Genomic DNA, 16,623 nt, shown 5'->3' with positions numbered 1-16,623 from the left:
TGAGTAAAATGAACTTTTATTCACGAAAATAAGTTAACCTTCACTACTGGTCGTGGTATTTTAGTATGACCTCACATGAATATTTTATGTATTGTATGTAAAATATCATATTAATGTGATTAATATTTCATGATTTATGAATTTTTAGTGTAAAAATGGCATAAAAGGAGGTTAAATGACTAAAAATGGTTAAACTTACTCTCTAACCTTGAAACTTTTATATGACCTCCAATGCATATTTTACAAGTTGTGTGTAAAATCTCGTATTAATTGGATTAATATTGCATGATTTATGATTTTTAAGAGATAAAAATGGATTAAAAGAGGTAAAATGGTTAAAAAACGTTAAATTTCGAATTAGGCCATGAAAATTTAATATGTTGTCACATACATGATTTAAAGAATGTATGTAAATTTCGAGATAGAATTATCTCATTTAGCATGATTTATGAACTTTTAGAGTAAAAATGGCATAAATAGTGACTATTTTAGCATAAATAGCTAAAACGAATTGCATGGAATGAGAAAATTATTTTAGGTTGCATAAATATCCCACTTATCAGATCTAAAGTTTTAAAGTTGATGGGATTAATTTTTGGATACTTTAGATGTTTTATGAGATAAAATCGATAAATTGCAACTATATTTTCTCAAAATTAATTCGAAAATTTTAACCATGATTTTTGACATTATGAGTGTCATGGAAATATTCCAGAATGTTCAAAAATTTAAAATTCAAATATTGAAATTATTGTAATTTAATTTGGATTTATTTCATAAATGTTATGATTTTTAAGGTCAAAAATGAGCATAAAAATTAAATCAAGTTGAATTATTGTCAAAAATTGAGTGATGACTAATTTTTGAGTCCTAAGAGTGTTAGGATAATTAACTTGAGCTTAAATGTGATTTAAGTGTTAATTTGTGATTTTAAGAAGTTATTATCACGCATTTCCATAAAACCGGATTATATATACGATATAAGTTAAATAGGGCGATTTGGCACATAATTTGGCATGATAGGTACATATTATAATGCTGCATATTTCAATTGTTGAATGTCTTTTATTTATATAATTTTGAATTATGTAATTTTATCTTAGTATGGCCTTAGTTTTAATCGATATTACCCGTAATGAAAGGGAATATTGATTCGGTTGTAATTTAATGTGATCTCGTATCACTTTTATTTTTATTTTTATTTTTACTAGTTTTTCCATTTTACAAATGTATAATAGGATAGCTTTGTATTTTTATTATTATTTGTAATTATGGAGTATCTTCAAAGACGGTGCCATTCGGAAAGGTGATCCGACGAAGACGGTGTTCTTGGGAGACGTGTCAATTGAAGATTCAAGTGACCAAAGGAGTTGGTTTCCGAATATGTAATAGATTATTTGATTTTCTAATTTTAGGAAGGCCATACTAGGAATTTTTTGATTATTGCTTTACATTTCTTTTAATATGTTACATGCATTGCCAAATCGCCATAAACAACAACATGCATATCATATCGAGTCATCGACCATGTCAATTATAATTATCGTAGTTCACTGCTTTAGTTCACTTAAAACCTGATAGATAATAAATTGACAAGACCTCTGATTTTTAATAATTGAGAATTAGCCTTACCAAATAGTAGAAACCATGAATCCCAATTTCATAAGGAAGTAGATTCGGCTCACCGGGGTACTAAACTTGTTACGTTGGGTAAGTGGGTAATAAAATGTTATTACATCAAAATTTGGATTGAACTCAACGGAAGTATTCGTGACCGTAGTCGCATGTGTTTCGGGCTAAAGATGAAAATTAGAGTAATTTTTATCGACCGAGAGTTCTAAAAGTAGAATCGATTAAGAGGTTAATCCACCGAGTTTTATTAATAAGGGATGACTCGGCTCACCGTACCCGTATTAATATGAATTTGGATCTCGGAATCATTTATAATAGTTGGGTAGAGGTCACTATTTAAATGCAATACTTATTTACAAGTATTATTAAAACGATAGATGTTAATTATTTCCTTCATTTCCGTTTTTGTAGTTAATTATACGCAATGAATTCATCTAATACTCCTACACCAGTCACCTTTGATTCATGGCTCCAATCATTCGATGAAAAGTTCTCCGAGTATGACAATGATTCGATTAGAGAATTACGCGTTGACATTGGTCAGGATGGAAATTTTTGCTTCTTTACCACCTCCACACCACCCACTCCAATATTAATGCCCACCACCTTGGTAAGAAAATCTTGTGAAGAAAATCTCTGTAAACCAAGGGCATCCTTGTTTGAAGAAACAAGGAGAAATATTAAATTGAGTGGGAGTTCTAGCAAGAGTGTCCTTGCAAATGAAAGGAGTTTTGGCATTGTTAAAAGGAAGGCAAAGATGGGTGAGAAACCCAAACCTGATAATGAATTGGAAATGAATAGTGGGACTACTAAAACCAAGACCAAGAAGGGTGCCCAATCATATGAGGAATGTCATTATTGTAATGTCATGGGCCATTAGAAGCGAAATTGCCCCAAGTATTTGGGAGATATCAAAGTTGGACTTGTTACTCCAAGTGGGACTTGGAAATATGAAAAAGCTAAACAAGAGTGATATAAATCTCCGACAAGGAAATGGAGTTAGGGTAGCCGCCACTTCAAGAGGGACTTGTGTACTTGTTTTTTGTAACACCCCGTAGATTCGAAGACTTTTATTATATTTTAAAAGTAATATTTTAATCCATTTTAATTTAATATTAATTTCTTTGAAATAATAATAATTTGATAAAATATAATTTTATCTTAGTTTGAAGTAATGTAATCACTTTTGTTAGTTTAGAAATGTTTAAAAGTAATTTAAACTATATTTAAACCTTTTACTTTGATAAAATAGATTTCTGATAAAAGTCGTAATATTGGGATTTTCCCATTTCTTACGGTCGTTGGGTAAACGAGTTTGGATATTGGGCATATGAGTACTTAATCTTTTAGTAAAATCGTGTTTAAGAACTTTAATATTCTCGGAAATCGCGTTCGACGAATATTTCTAATTACCGTCGAAGCAAACCCAAAACGTAAACAATTGACCACCTCCCCATGCCCTCTTTCGACCGCCCCCCCTCCCTTCAATTGTCTCCTCTTCCAATTTTCATTTCCTCCATTCTCAATCTATCTCCTCCTTCTCTCAAACACCAAAAACCCACCAAAAATCCTCCTTACAATCCCTAAAACCACCATAAATCCTTCATTTCTCCACCAATTTGCATAAAACTTATATATTTGGAATCCTCTCTTCAATCCTCATCTACTAGTAAGCTTTATTTTCATTTCCCCCAATTTCGTTTCGGGTCTTATCTTTTTAGGGTTTCGAATTTAAGCTTAATAATTGTGTTTTTGTTGTTCTAATAGGTGAAGAATTTGAAGATGACTTAGGCGACTCATATGTTGTTGAAGATGAAGAGTAATTTTAGGTTTTAGAAGCTTTCTCAAGTTATTACTTGTCTCTTTGCTAGCTTAAGGTAACTATTTCGAGTTACTCGACGATTTAATGTCACATTAGTGTTGTTTATGATGTGTTGGTTGCTTATGTGATTAATAACATGTTAACTTTAATTTTCACATGAATTGTTGTTGTTAAAGTTTGTTAAATATGTTGTTTTTCACATGTTTAAGTGTTGAAACGGAATGAATATTGTTGATTGTTGCTTGAGACGGTATTAAATTGAGCTTGAAACGGATTTTGGTGGGAAAAAGGAAAAAAAGGGGGAAAAACCGCCCAAAACAGCCCGGAAAAGGGCGCGGCTAACCCGGCAGGCCCGGTGGGTCCAGCCCGGATTTTGACCCGTCACTTTGGGTCGGGTCTTGGGTCTATTGTTTGATGTTTTGGGCCTATGGTTCATGTTTTGAAGTATGTTGGTATTTTGGCATGTAGGAAATTGTTTAAGCTAATATTTCCGTTGAATTGGTTATTTTATAAGTTGGCATATTTTTTCTATGTCAATAGTTTTCACATGATATAAATTGGAAATGGCATGAGAATGATATTGTGATGAATTTTGTGATTTGGGCCAAAGTAGGCCAAGACTCTGAGCTGGGCCAATTTGACCAAATGAGTTTGGTCAAGCTAGGTTTGAACCGGTCAGCCTCGATTTAACCGATGACCCGTCGTGGGACTAGGGTCGAGGGTTTGTCTTTGAGGTGAGATTGGTTGTTATTGGATATTTTATGTTGATGCCTTGATACTTGTGATTATCATTTCACATATTGGTTGTTGGATGCTTTGGATGCCTGATGCTTGAGTCTTGTTGCCTCTTTGCCATTTTAGCTTGTTCTCATGTATTATGGTACTGTTGGTTAGCTGAAATTTGGATTATTATTGATATTGGAGATATTGTTGGATTGTCAGCTGAATATGCTCTTGCGTAGCCTTTCATATGCTAGGGTGTGTATGATCATTTGTGTGTGCAAGTTTGGACTCTTTGCCCCTCTTATGGTTAATTGGGTGTCCTACTTGTCTTGTGTGGCGTGGGCTAAAGTATTCAAGCTGGGACTAGGTCCTAGGTGAGTATTTCGGCCTTCGTCATAGATAGGCCCTTATAGTCTTTGACGAGTGTATGTTCACCGCTTAATAGCCTTTGTGTCTTAGCTTGGTGGGTTTATATCCAAGTTAGGGTATGACTTCCTGACGTACTCTTAGAAGTATGTAGTCAGCTTAAGTACTAGCCAACCCTTTGGTGGACTCCTTAGGGGTACTCATGTGTTGTTATCATGGGTCTTGGATGCAGTAGTTTTCCACATGTCGCTAGGTCTGCGCAGGTTTAGGACTAGGGTGTTTACCTTACCTCGTGGTATAGACTCGAGTTATAGAGTGACTATTGACTGTACTAAGAACTTATGCTTGTCTCTAGATATATTGTCCTTTCTTGTTTGATGATTCTATGAATCATAGAAGATGAGATGCAAGCCGGCTATGGTTGATAGAGTTTGGATTCCCGGATGTTATGTGATTCACATGATAGTGTAGTATGAGTCGGTCTGGTATTCACATGCTAGGACTATGTGTTGTTATATTATTGTTCACATGTTAAGCACGATTGTCTAGCCTCTATATGCTAAGGCTATGTGTTATTCATATTCATATTCTTATGTTTACATGTTATATTAATTATGACATTTCGTGGCTGGGAGAACTCGGAGTTACTCTCCACTGACTGTGGCCTTCGTATTTGTATAAAATGCTATCGACAGGTATGGTGATGCTTATATGGGGTTCATGGATGAGCTAGCGAGCAAAGTAACCTTGGGAATTACTTAGATTTGGTTTTATTTGTAGAGACTCTTATACGAGTTTTTATGTCACATACATTTTAGGGACATATGTCTCCCTCTTTACATTTGGTTGTATAACTTTGCTATTCGCGACTTTAGCGATGGTTATGTTTTGAAACTTTTATTTAGACCTTGTATGTTTTGACGCCTTTCAATTTGGATATCTTTATAACAGGTTCAGGTTTTAAAAATTACAGGTTTTTATCCAAATGAACCTATTACAAACATATCCATGCAGTTTTATTCTAGAATTACGTGTTTACTTTTCCGCAATGAATGAGGGTGTCACAGTTGGTATCAGAGAATATTTGCTCCCGACGCACGTTTGTGCACCCCAATATAAATAGCTTGACCTTCAAATAATAAACTCGAGAGATGGGTAGGATGGGTAGACTTAGGACTTTATGTTGTAGTCTCTTTCTGATTTCTATTTATTAGGTGCTAATTAATTGCTAAAGCTCCTTATCGTATGACACCTTACGAATTGAAAGAGTTGAGAGTTCAACTTGATGATTTGATTGAGAAAGGCTTCATTAGGCCTAGTGCTTCTCCTTGGGGTTCCCCCGTCCTCTTTGTGAAGAAAAAGGATGGATCTATGCGACTTTGCATTGATTATCGTGAACTCAATCGCGTGACAATTAAGAACAACTATCCTCTTCCACGAATTGATGATCTCTTTGACCAATTACGTGGTGCTTCTACCTTTTCTAAGATTGATCTCAGATCGGGTTATCATCAAATTCCGGTTCGTGAATCTGATATTCCTAAGACTGCTTTCAGCACGAGATATGGTCATTTCGAATTTAAAGTGATGCCTTTCGGATTGACTAATGCTCCTGCTATCTTCATGGATCAAATGAATCGTACCTTTAGTGAGTACCTCGATAAGTGTGTTGTGGTGTTCATTGATGATATCTTGATTTTCTCAAAGAATGATGAAGAACATGCCAAACACCTCCGTATCATCTTAGACATTCTAAGTCAACAAAAGTGGTTTGCTAAGTTCTCTAAATGTGAATTTTGGTTGCATCAAGTAACCTTTCTTGGACATGTCATATCCAAAGATGGTGTTATGGTAGATCCTTCTAAGATTGAGGCCATTGTTGATTGGAAGAGTCCGAAAAATGTGACTGAGATTCGAAGCTTTCTCGGTTTGGCGGGTTATTACCGTCGATTCGTGAAAGATTTCTCTAAGTTAGCTAGACCAATGACTCAATTGTTGAAGAAGGAGTCTAAGTATGTGTGGACCGATGAGTGTGAGAATGCCTTCTTAGAGTTGAAGACTAGGTTGACTACCGCTCCGGTGTTGACCTTACCTGAGGATGGTGTGGACTACGATGTTTATTGTGATGCTTCAAAGCATGGCCTAGGTTGTGTCTTGATGCAAAACCGAAGGGTTATTGCTTATGCTTCTCGACAACTGAGGGTTCACGAGGTGAACTATCCGACTCATGATCTTGAATTAGCCGCCGTGGTACATGCCTTGAAGACATGGAGGCATTACCTTATTGGAGTTCATTGCCGCATTTATACCGATCATAAGAGTTTGAGGTGTATCTTTACCCAGAAAGAATTGAATATGAGGCAAAGAAGATGGCTAGAGTTGGTGAATGATTATGATGCCGAGTTGATTTATCATGAAGGGAAAGAAAATGTGGTGGCCGATGCTTTGAGTAGGAAGACTAGTCACTCTTTGAGCACTATCCGTGTGTTACCTGATGAACTTACCACGGAATTTCAAAAGTTAGGGATAAGCCTTGTTGGGAAGGGCTTTGACTATCTTAGTGCCTTGAGTGCAGAACCCGACTTTTACCGTGAGATCCGTACTTGCCTACCTGAGGATGCTACTTTCAAGTCCATTCAAGCAAAAATCCAACTTGGGCAAGCTAAGGATTGTGTGGTGGATAATGATGGATACCTTCGTTACCATGGTAGAATGTATGTTCCGAGGGTAGCAGAGTTGAGAAAGAAGATCCTTGATGAAGCTCACCTTTCTCCTTATTCTATTCATCCTGGTGGTGACAAGATGTATAAAGACTTGAAATTACAGTTTTGGTGGCCTAGGATGAAGATTGATGTCCTAGAATATGTTAGCAAGTGTCTTACCTGTCAGAAAGTGAAGATCGAGCATCAGAAACCCGGGGGTTTGCTACAACCATTGGATGTTCCCCGTTGGAAATGGGAGTCCATCTTCATGGACTTTGTGATGGCTTTACCTAAGACTGCTAGCGGAAAAGATGCGGTTTGGGTGGTTGTAGATCGATTGACCAAATGTGCTAGGTTTATACCTATCAAGGAGACATGGAGATTAGATGTCTGATCGGTCCGTTTCGTGTTCACAATTTAATAGATGTTGTCGTTGGGTCACGTCCGAATCAGAACACAATTTATAGCTTCACAAGCAACTCTACAATTAGTAAAGAGGCAAGTAAATGTCGGATCCCAAGGGACGGGAATTGAGATGAAATTTCTATTGAAACTAGTGGTGTCTTAGGCGTGTCACAATTTGGGTTGATGTAGAAGGTCACTAACTAAATAGCAATGAAAGTAAATAAGCAAGATGAATTAAAAGGGTTGTAAACAATTGATAAAAAGCACTAGGGTATCATGGGGTCATAGGGGAATCATGGGAATTGATCATACAAACATGTTCTCAAATTATAAGCAAGCAATTATTGTTGTGATGGATTGAGTTGGGTTATATCTTACAATCCTAGGAAAGTTTGGGTCCCGGAGCCGAATCGATTAGATTGTACACCACCTACAAGTCGACTTAGTCTTCCCTACTCAACAACATGCATGGTCTAATGAGACTCGAGTTGGTTTATGTCTTACAAGTCTCATTGAAAAGATAGGTGATGGGTAAAAAATGCAAGGATTCATAGGCTCACATTTCATCAAACATAACATGTGCATGAGTTGAGATCAAAACAAGAAAGCAAATAAACCATGAAAGCATATTAATTTAAGCATGAATCATTCCCCATGTTGGTTTCCCCTAATTACCCATTAACCCTAGCTAGGTCACTACTCACTCATTATCATGTTGATCATGCTAGCAAGGTTGTCAATCATACCAACAAAAGGAAACATGATGAATAAATGAAAGTAATTAACAATAATTAAAAAGGGATTAAGAGAATTATACCTACTAATGATTCCAATAATAAAGCAAAGAATAAAAGAAGTACTTGATGCTTGATTGAGAGGTTGTCAATCTCCCAATAATAACCCAAATAATCTTCAATTACCCAAAATAAAGGATGAACAAAAGAGAGATTAAGGAAATAAAACTTGTATTAGAACTTGATTAATTGTTGATTACAATACTAAAGAGAGATTTGATTGATATTAACTACTATAATAATTGATAAGAAGAACATGCCCTTCTAATTAGACTAATGGGGTATTTATAGTGGAAATTAGGTGGATGCATTAGGGTTAACTAAGGGCTAAACTAGTAATTACACTTTTTAGATTGAGCAGGGAGAAGCCGGTATTTTTCGAAGGAAGGGGTTCTTTCTTTGTAGCTTGGAGAAAACGAAATTTCGCTGTACTAGAATTCGTGCGTATTGGAGTCGGGACGGACGGATTCAGGCAGGGGAAGACGGGCGTCTTCAGGGGAATCCGGGCGGATTCGGTGGCTGCTGTCCGAGCGTCTTTGAGGGAAGACGCACGGATTGTGCTTGTGGAGGACGGGCGGATTCAGGACAATCCGCTCGGATTGTAGCTCAGCACTATTTCTTCTTCTTCTTTTCTTCCCTTTTCTTCATAAAATCCTTGGGGATTTCCTCGGGGATGCAAGGATCCTTTCTCAACATTGCTCATCTACTATCATATGTACAAAGGCCTTCTAATCTTGTCTCTCCTTGATGCTTGGTCATTGAATTCAATCAATTTAGTCTCGTTTTGCCATGAAAATGCAAGATTTGCACTCCTTTCCTACCAAGGGATCAAAATCTCAAAGAATATGCAAAACAAAGAACTAAAGACATTAAATGACCCAAATATGCACTAAAAAGCATGGGAACATGGCTAATTCGGGAGCTAAATATGCGTTAATTATGGTCACATCAAATATCCCCAAACCGAACCTTTGCTCGTCCCGAGTAAAGAGGTGACAAAGACTAGGACCATTATTTAAACTAACCTAATAACATAGCCGATATGAGACAATTAGCGGGTCTCACTCCGCCCCTTCAACTCACAACAAGACAACCATGAGGTAGGATGCCTTCTTGCAAGGCAAGGTGGGTCTTGCCAAAATGGCAACACATCCAAACATTAAGCACACAAAATCAATTAATGGATGCATCTACAAAAGGAATAGCCACTTCCTCATCAAGTGGCAGAGGCAACTAAAAGAGAACAAATTTAAGAGCATATAATCCTTCACAAATACTAGTTCAACAAATTACTAAGGCTAAGAGGATGTCACTAAATCACCTCCAAATGGCGTTAAACTAGACTACTTTCGTCCTCAATTTCCAAATGCTTTCGTCAAGAGCGATCGGATGGTGGTGGAATGATGATCCCTATGATGTTTGTAGCATATGACATGACAAGTCTTGAATTCTCTACAAAAGTAAAGGTCATGGATCGTCCCAAGCTCGACAAAGTGGTTTGACAAAAAGCTTTTTGGGAATGAAATGCTCAAATCTTTATAAACAAGGGTGGATATGACTAGTATTCAAAATTGTCCTCATTTAACTTTCACATTTCAAAAATTTAAGATGGGGTTTGTCCCTTCCGGGCTAGTGTCCTTTGCTTTCGCCAATCGCTTATTAGGCAACCGGTTAACCTCTAGACAATAGCTTTTCGGGGTGATAGTCACTCTGTCTCTGGGCGGTCGAATTCACAACCGTGTGGGGGCCCAATTCAATGGATCCCTCTCCAAAGCACATCGAAGTGGTACGCCTCCATCAAAACAACTAAATTTCTCAACATTTCAACATTTCATAACATTTGAGGTTTCCTTAGCAATAAATTACTTCCACATGACAAAATTTTTGAAATGAGCACTTCAAACTTATTGATAGAAAGTATTTTTGAGTTGCCTTACCACAAGGTCACCTAGACAAGTTAACCAAGTCCACATCGCATCACGGGGTTGGATAGGTGACTCACATGCAAACCCTTGACAAGGCTTTGGGTCATGGGTCAAAAGACACTAGTATGACACTATCTAGGGTGTTTTTATAACCATTCTAGTAGGCAAAGTCTTAAGTTGAAAAAGTATTTGTAATGGCTTAGTTGCTCTTGCCAAAGTTCTCAATTAGGCACTTTTCAAAATATTTTATCTAAATGCAACTACATGCCATGATGCAACTAATATTTACAATCTAATGCAAGTGATTCTATCAACTAATATGACATATAAACTAAATGCAAGTCCTAAATTCACATTGTTATACCGCATCAATCAAAATAAAGCCACATAGTCATTAACATAAAGAGGAAAAAGGAGATTGGAAAGATCATACCATGCGGTCTTCATGATCCTCATGTCTCGGATGTGGCGTAGTCATTCAATGTGAACAAGGATAGAACAAACACAATATATACAACAATATATACAATATATATATATATATATATATATATATATATATATATATATATATATATATATATATATATATATATATATATATAACTACACTACAAAAGGAATAAACATGTTTTTGGGTTTTTCAATTTTCAAATTTTTATGGTTTTTGAAATTTTTCAATTTTTTTGGATTTTGAATAAAAGTTAAGTTAGAATTCCCCATCCCCACACTAATATGGGCATTGTCCTCAATGGCCAAAATGATGGGAAATTATGCAAACATGATGCATGATTTCTACACTAAATGCAATCTACACTAATCTACACTACATGATGCATGGTTTTTGTTTATGATGGAGAGGATAATTTAGATTACCTCCCGTTGTGTATGCATTAACTTCCCCAAACCGATCTAGACATTATTGCTAATGTCCAAGGATGGGTGTAGTTCATGCACACACTATGCAATGCATGAAACTAATTTTGTCATTTTGGATATTGAAAGGTGAGAACAATAAAATGAGAACACCTCAATGGGGCCGAGGTGTGAGTCCTCTATGGTGCTAGGACTACTCCATCAATGATCAAGAAAAATAAATAAATAGAACAAAGAGAGAAATAGACAAACCTCAAGAGGGTAGGAGCCTCTAAAGCTTGCTAATCTTCCATCATAACATCATTATCATCACCTTCCTCACTAGAAGTGGTCTTATCACCACTTTCTCCTTCACTTTCTTCTTCACCTTGCTCATCATCCTCTTCTCCTTCTTCACTAGCTTCTTCATCAATGTTATCATCAACCTCTTCATTACCAACAACCTCATTATCACCCGGAACAACCCTAGATGCACTCGGAAATAGGACTTCCTTATCCGCCCAACTAGGCAAAGGACATGATGGGTCAAGTAGTCCTTGCCTAGCTAAATGTAGGAGGGGTGGATATTGGGCTAAGTAAGCATTTTTTCGATCCTCGAAAGCTTGCTTGTGCATCTTTTGCATGAGAAGAGTCGAATAATCATTTCTTGCTTCAACAGGCTTGAACTCTTGGTACTCAAAAGGGCAAGGTGGTGTGACAATGGAAGAGGAGGGTATTTGAAGTTCACCCTTTTGTTGTTGGATAATATACTCGGCCTCTTTTGAAAGGGGAAGTAGATAGTTGGTCCGGTGGACACTCAATCGACAAATCTTTGAAGGCAAAGTGAAAGAACTAGCCTCACTAGTGAGCCATCCATACTTGGTGTCAAGAGGGTTATGGGCAATCCACTTGTACTTGTGTATCATAGTATGCATATCAACGAGATGACCACCCTCTTTCGCCTCATACTTGTTATCTTTGTTGAAGTTTGGATCAAAGTATTTGGTTAGGATAGTGACTAGGCCTCCATTCACAATAACGGTAGTGCCTTTCTTCCCACAATCAATATTTAACCATCTATCCACCAAGAGCCTTAGAAAGTTGAAAGGCTTGGTGTGTTCCCTACCAACGTTCAAAGCCGACTCAAGAAGAACAAAATCGAGTTTGGTGAAATGGTTGGTGTATTTTCTTGCATTGATGGTGTTCCCTACGACCTTGTGCCACACTCTAATGCCCGGATGGTGGACTAATAGAGCGCGACTAGCATGAAAGTCTTTAAATTTCCTTCCGGAAATCGCCTCCCAAAGAGGGTCGGGGTCATATTTGCCAACATTCTTAAAATAACTCGGAGGATCACTAAGACCCAAAGCTTTACCCATTTCCTCAAAGGAGATGCGCCTACTAACATTAGCTAGACGAAACTCGATGGTCTCCATGGTCTCAACCTTGTTAACTTTCAAAGAACTCAAAAATTCTAAGGTAAGGGAGGGGTATGTCAATTCTTTTGATTCAAACAATTTCTCCAACCCCATGGCTTTGAAAAAGGCTCTAGTTTGCTCAAGGACACCCAATTTTTCTAAGGTATCTTCACAAATAAACTTGGTGGATAGAAATGATTTCCTAGAAAACTTGGCAAAAGTGTCCCTATGGGATTTGGAAATGAAAATTACCTCCGGATAGTTCGAAAGTTGAGCAATTTCCGGAGTAGAGGATGTTGTTGCTTCCATGGGAGGTTGTTGTTGTTGCACTTCCAAGTTTGGGTTTGCTACCACCATAGCCAATGCTTTCTTTGCTTGAAGAGTCTTTTGCCTTAAGGAGAGTGCCTTTGCCTTTGGTGCCTTTGCCTTTGTTGCCTTTGCCTTTGTTGCTCCCTTAGTCCTTGCCATTGATGAATTAACCAAGAAAAGAGTGAAAAATCTTCAATTTCTAGTACACCCAAATCGATTTAAAGATGAAAGTCTTTGCCTTTATGAATTCAAAAATCGACTCAAAGGTTGAAGATTTTGTGCTTGGTTTTGATTTTTGTTGGAAGAGGAGTGATTGATTTGTTGTTAAAAGGATGTTTTGATTTGATTTTGGTGAATGTTGTTGAGGAATATTGTTTTTGTGATGGAGAGGATGAGGGTTTTGAGGTTTATGAGTAGTGTTATGAATGAAGGAATGAAGAAATGAATGTGGGAGGGGGTTTATAAAACCCGAAAAATTTGAACTAAAGGGGTAAGACGGACGGATTTTGCTCGGGACGCCCGGATTTGGTCTGTTCTGGGTTGGGAAATCCTCGCCTAAAGACGGGCGTCTTTCAGTGAAGACGCTCGAATTTGCAAACACGGGACGGGCGTCTTCTGCAGAAGACGGGCGGATTCCTTCACAGGGATTTTTCTTGTTTTCTTCAGCCAAGAAGACGGGCGTCTTCCTCTCAGGACGAGCGGATTTTTGAAGACGGGCGGATTTGAATGCAGGACGCCCAGATTCGTTGACAGTCAAAAATTTCAAAAATTCAGCTCAAAATAGGCCGGGCGTCTTCTACCCAATATGCCCGGATTGTCTGAAGACGGGCGGATTCTCCTGAATCCGCTCGGATTCGACCCCTTTGTACCCGGATTCAGTTCCATCCGTGCACTTTGCCAATCCCTTGTCATTTTTCCATTCTTCTTCATATCTCGTGTTCTTCATTGTGGGGGCACTACTAAGGCATGGATAGCCTAGGCAATTGCCATCCCCACACTAAGCTAAAGCACTACACATTAATTGAAATTACTAGTCCCTCCCTCAATTCTCTCAAACATGATAATTGTCTTGATCAAAGTATAAAAATCCAAAAATAACAAAAATGCAATATAAGAATTGGAATGCAAGTTAAGGAGTTAGAAATATTTACAAATGGTGGTTTAGGGAGGACTCCACCAAACTCTCATTCTTGATGAGATGTCAAGGGGGCATGTTAAAGGTGTTGTTGATGTTGCTCAACATCTTGAAAAAGTAATCAAACGCTTGTTCATTATCATGATAGAGGTCTTCAATAGACCTTGGCCCTTGTTGTCGGTCTTGATCGATGGCATTACCAATGTAGGGATTAAAAATCCCTTCAAATTCGTCGTCCCAAAGACCACAAACTTCATTAAGTTGATCATTGAAAATCTCTTGATTTGATGGAGACAACTTTCCCATTTCCTTTTCTTGGCCAATGAGGCCATCTTCTTCATTGCTTGTCTTTGATGAGCTTTGCAAGCTCTCTTTGTCACAATTCACTTGCTCTTTGAATGGAGCATCTTCAATTTTATTCTTCCATTGGAGTTCCGACTTCTTCTTTTCATCCTTCCGACTATAATGATCGATCATAAAACATGGTTCATGTAAACGGGGAGCTCTCATAGTCTTGTCAAGGTTAAAAGTTATACTCTCATCTCCCACTTTTAGAGTGAGCTCACCATGTTTTACATCAATCACCGCACTCGCGGTGTGTAAGAAGGGTCTTCCTAGAATGATTGGAATGTTGGAATCTTCCTCCATATCAACAATGACAAAGTCCACCGGGATGAAAAACTTCCCAATTCGTACGGGGACATCTTCCCATATCCCTAATGGTGTCTTCGTCGATCTATCGGCCATTTGGAGTGTGATATTGGTGCATTTAAGCTCTCCTATCCCCAACCTTTTACTCACCGAGTACGGCATAACACTCACACTAGCCCCTAGATCACATAAGGCTTTGTTGATCGTGGTTTCGCCAATGGTACACGGTATTGAGAAGCTTCCCGGATCCTTTAGTTTTGGAGGTGAACTCCCTTGAAGTATTGCACTACTCACCTTAGTGAAGGCGATAGTCTCAAGTTTCCGGATCGACTTCTTCTTTGTGAGGATGTATTTCATGTATTTCGCATAGGCCGGCACGTGATTGATTAATTCCGTGAAAGGAATTGAGACTTCCAAATTCTTCAAAATTTCCATAAACTTTCCAAGATGGTCATCAAACTTGGGCTTGGCTTGACGACTTGGAAAAGGAAGTCTAATCACAATGGGCTCCTTCTCCTTGACCTTGTCTTCATTTTTCTTTGAAATTTCTTCTTTTGATGTTCTCCATCTTTGGAGTTTTGCACAATTTATTCCTTATCACTACCTTCCACAACTTCATCCTCAACTTGCTTCTTCGGTGCTTCATACCTTGTACCACTTCTCAAGTGAATGACACTAACCGTTTCATATCTTGGGGAATTACTTTGAGGTGGTAATTGCCCCCTTTTGTCTTTGTGAGCTTGAAGATGCTAGTTGAGTCAATTGTGTTTCCAACATCTTGGTGTGAGATAGAATGTTGTTGATGGTGGTTTCCTTTGCTTGGCTATCTTTTTGCATTTTAGTGAAAAACTCTTGTAGATTCTTTTGCATTTGGAGGACCGCTTTTTGAACATCAAAGCCATGGTTATTTTGGTGATTGTATGGATTTTGGTTTTGGTAACCTTGGTTTTGGTTGTAAAAGGGTCTTTGATTTTGGTTTCTCATGGGAGGTGGGGTGTATGTTGTTTGAGGGTTTTGAACATTTTAGCTTTTGTATGAGAGATTTGTATGAAACTTGGTGTTTTCATTGTAATAGTTGGAATAAGGGGTACTACTCTTGTATGCCTGTAAAGCATTCACTTGTTCATTTGTTCCCCTACATTCACTTTGGTCATGTCCCAAAGTTCCACAATTCTCACATATCCCACTTGGGATTGATGAGGATGCCGTCATGGCATTAACATGATGCTTTGGTGATTTTGAGGCTTCTTCAAGTCTAGCCATAGCTTGTTCAAACTTCAAATTGATTGTGTCAATGTGAGCACTAAGTTGAGCACCCAATTGAGTAACGGAGTCCACTTCATGCCTTCCTCCTCTAGTAGCCTTGCGAGGTCTACTATATTGTGAGTTATGGACCGCCATTTCCTCAATCTTGTTCCATGTTTGATTGTCATCAACTTCGGTGAACATTCCATTTGATCCCATGTTGAGAATGTTCCTTGAATCTTCATATAGACCGTTCCAAAATTGTTGTACCAAGAACCACTCGCTAAGTCCATGGTGAGGACATGAGCGACAAATTCCTTTGAACCGCTCCCAAGCTTCATACAAAGATTCTTCATCCCTTTGCTTAAAACCCGTAATTTGAGCTCTTAGCATGTTAGTCTTTTCCGGTGGGTAGAACTTTTTGTAGAAAGCTAGAGCCAACTTCTTCCAAGAATCTATTCCGAGAGTGGCCTTATCAAGGCCCTTCAACCATTGTTTCGCGGTGCCGATTAGAGAAAAAGGAAATAAGACCCATCGAATTTGGTCTTGAGTCACACCGGTTTGAGAAATCGCATCACAATAGTCACAAAAAGTTTCCATATGAGAATGAGGGTCTTCACTAGGCATCCCCCCAAATTGGC

General features: G+C 38.0%; 1 non-coding gene across 1 annotated transcript; it reads left to right on the top strand.

Moving 5' to 3' along the window:
• The first annotated feature begins 16,268 nt into the window (after nucleotides 1–16,268).
• Nucleotides 16,269–16,375, top strand: LOC141644434 (small nucleolar RNA R71). The gene has a single exon (XR_012544053.1). It is a non-coding gene; the product is annotated as a small nucleolar RNA R71 (small nucleolar RNA).
• Nucleotides 16,376–16,623: the final 248 nt, after the last annotated feature.

This window comes from Silene latifolia, chromosome 2 (assembly GCF_048544455.1).
Source record: "Silene latifolia isolate original U9 population chromosome 2, ASM4854445v1, whole genome shotgun sequence".
Classification (NCBI taxonomy): domain Eukaryota; kingdom Viridiplantae; phylum Streptophyta; class Magnoliopsida; order Caryophyllales; family Caryophyllaceae; genus Silene; species Silene latifolia.
The sequence above is the reverse complement of the archived record's forward strand: the minus strand, read 5'-3'. Positions and strand labels throughout refer to the sequence as shown.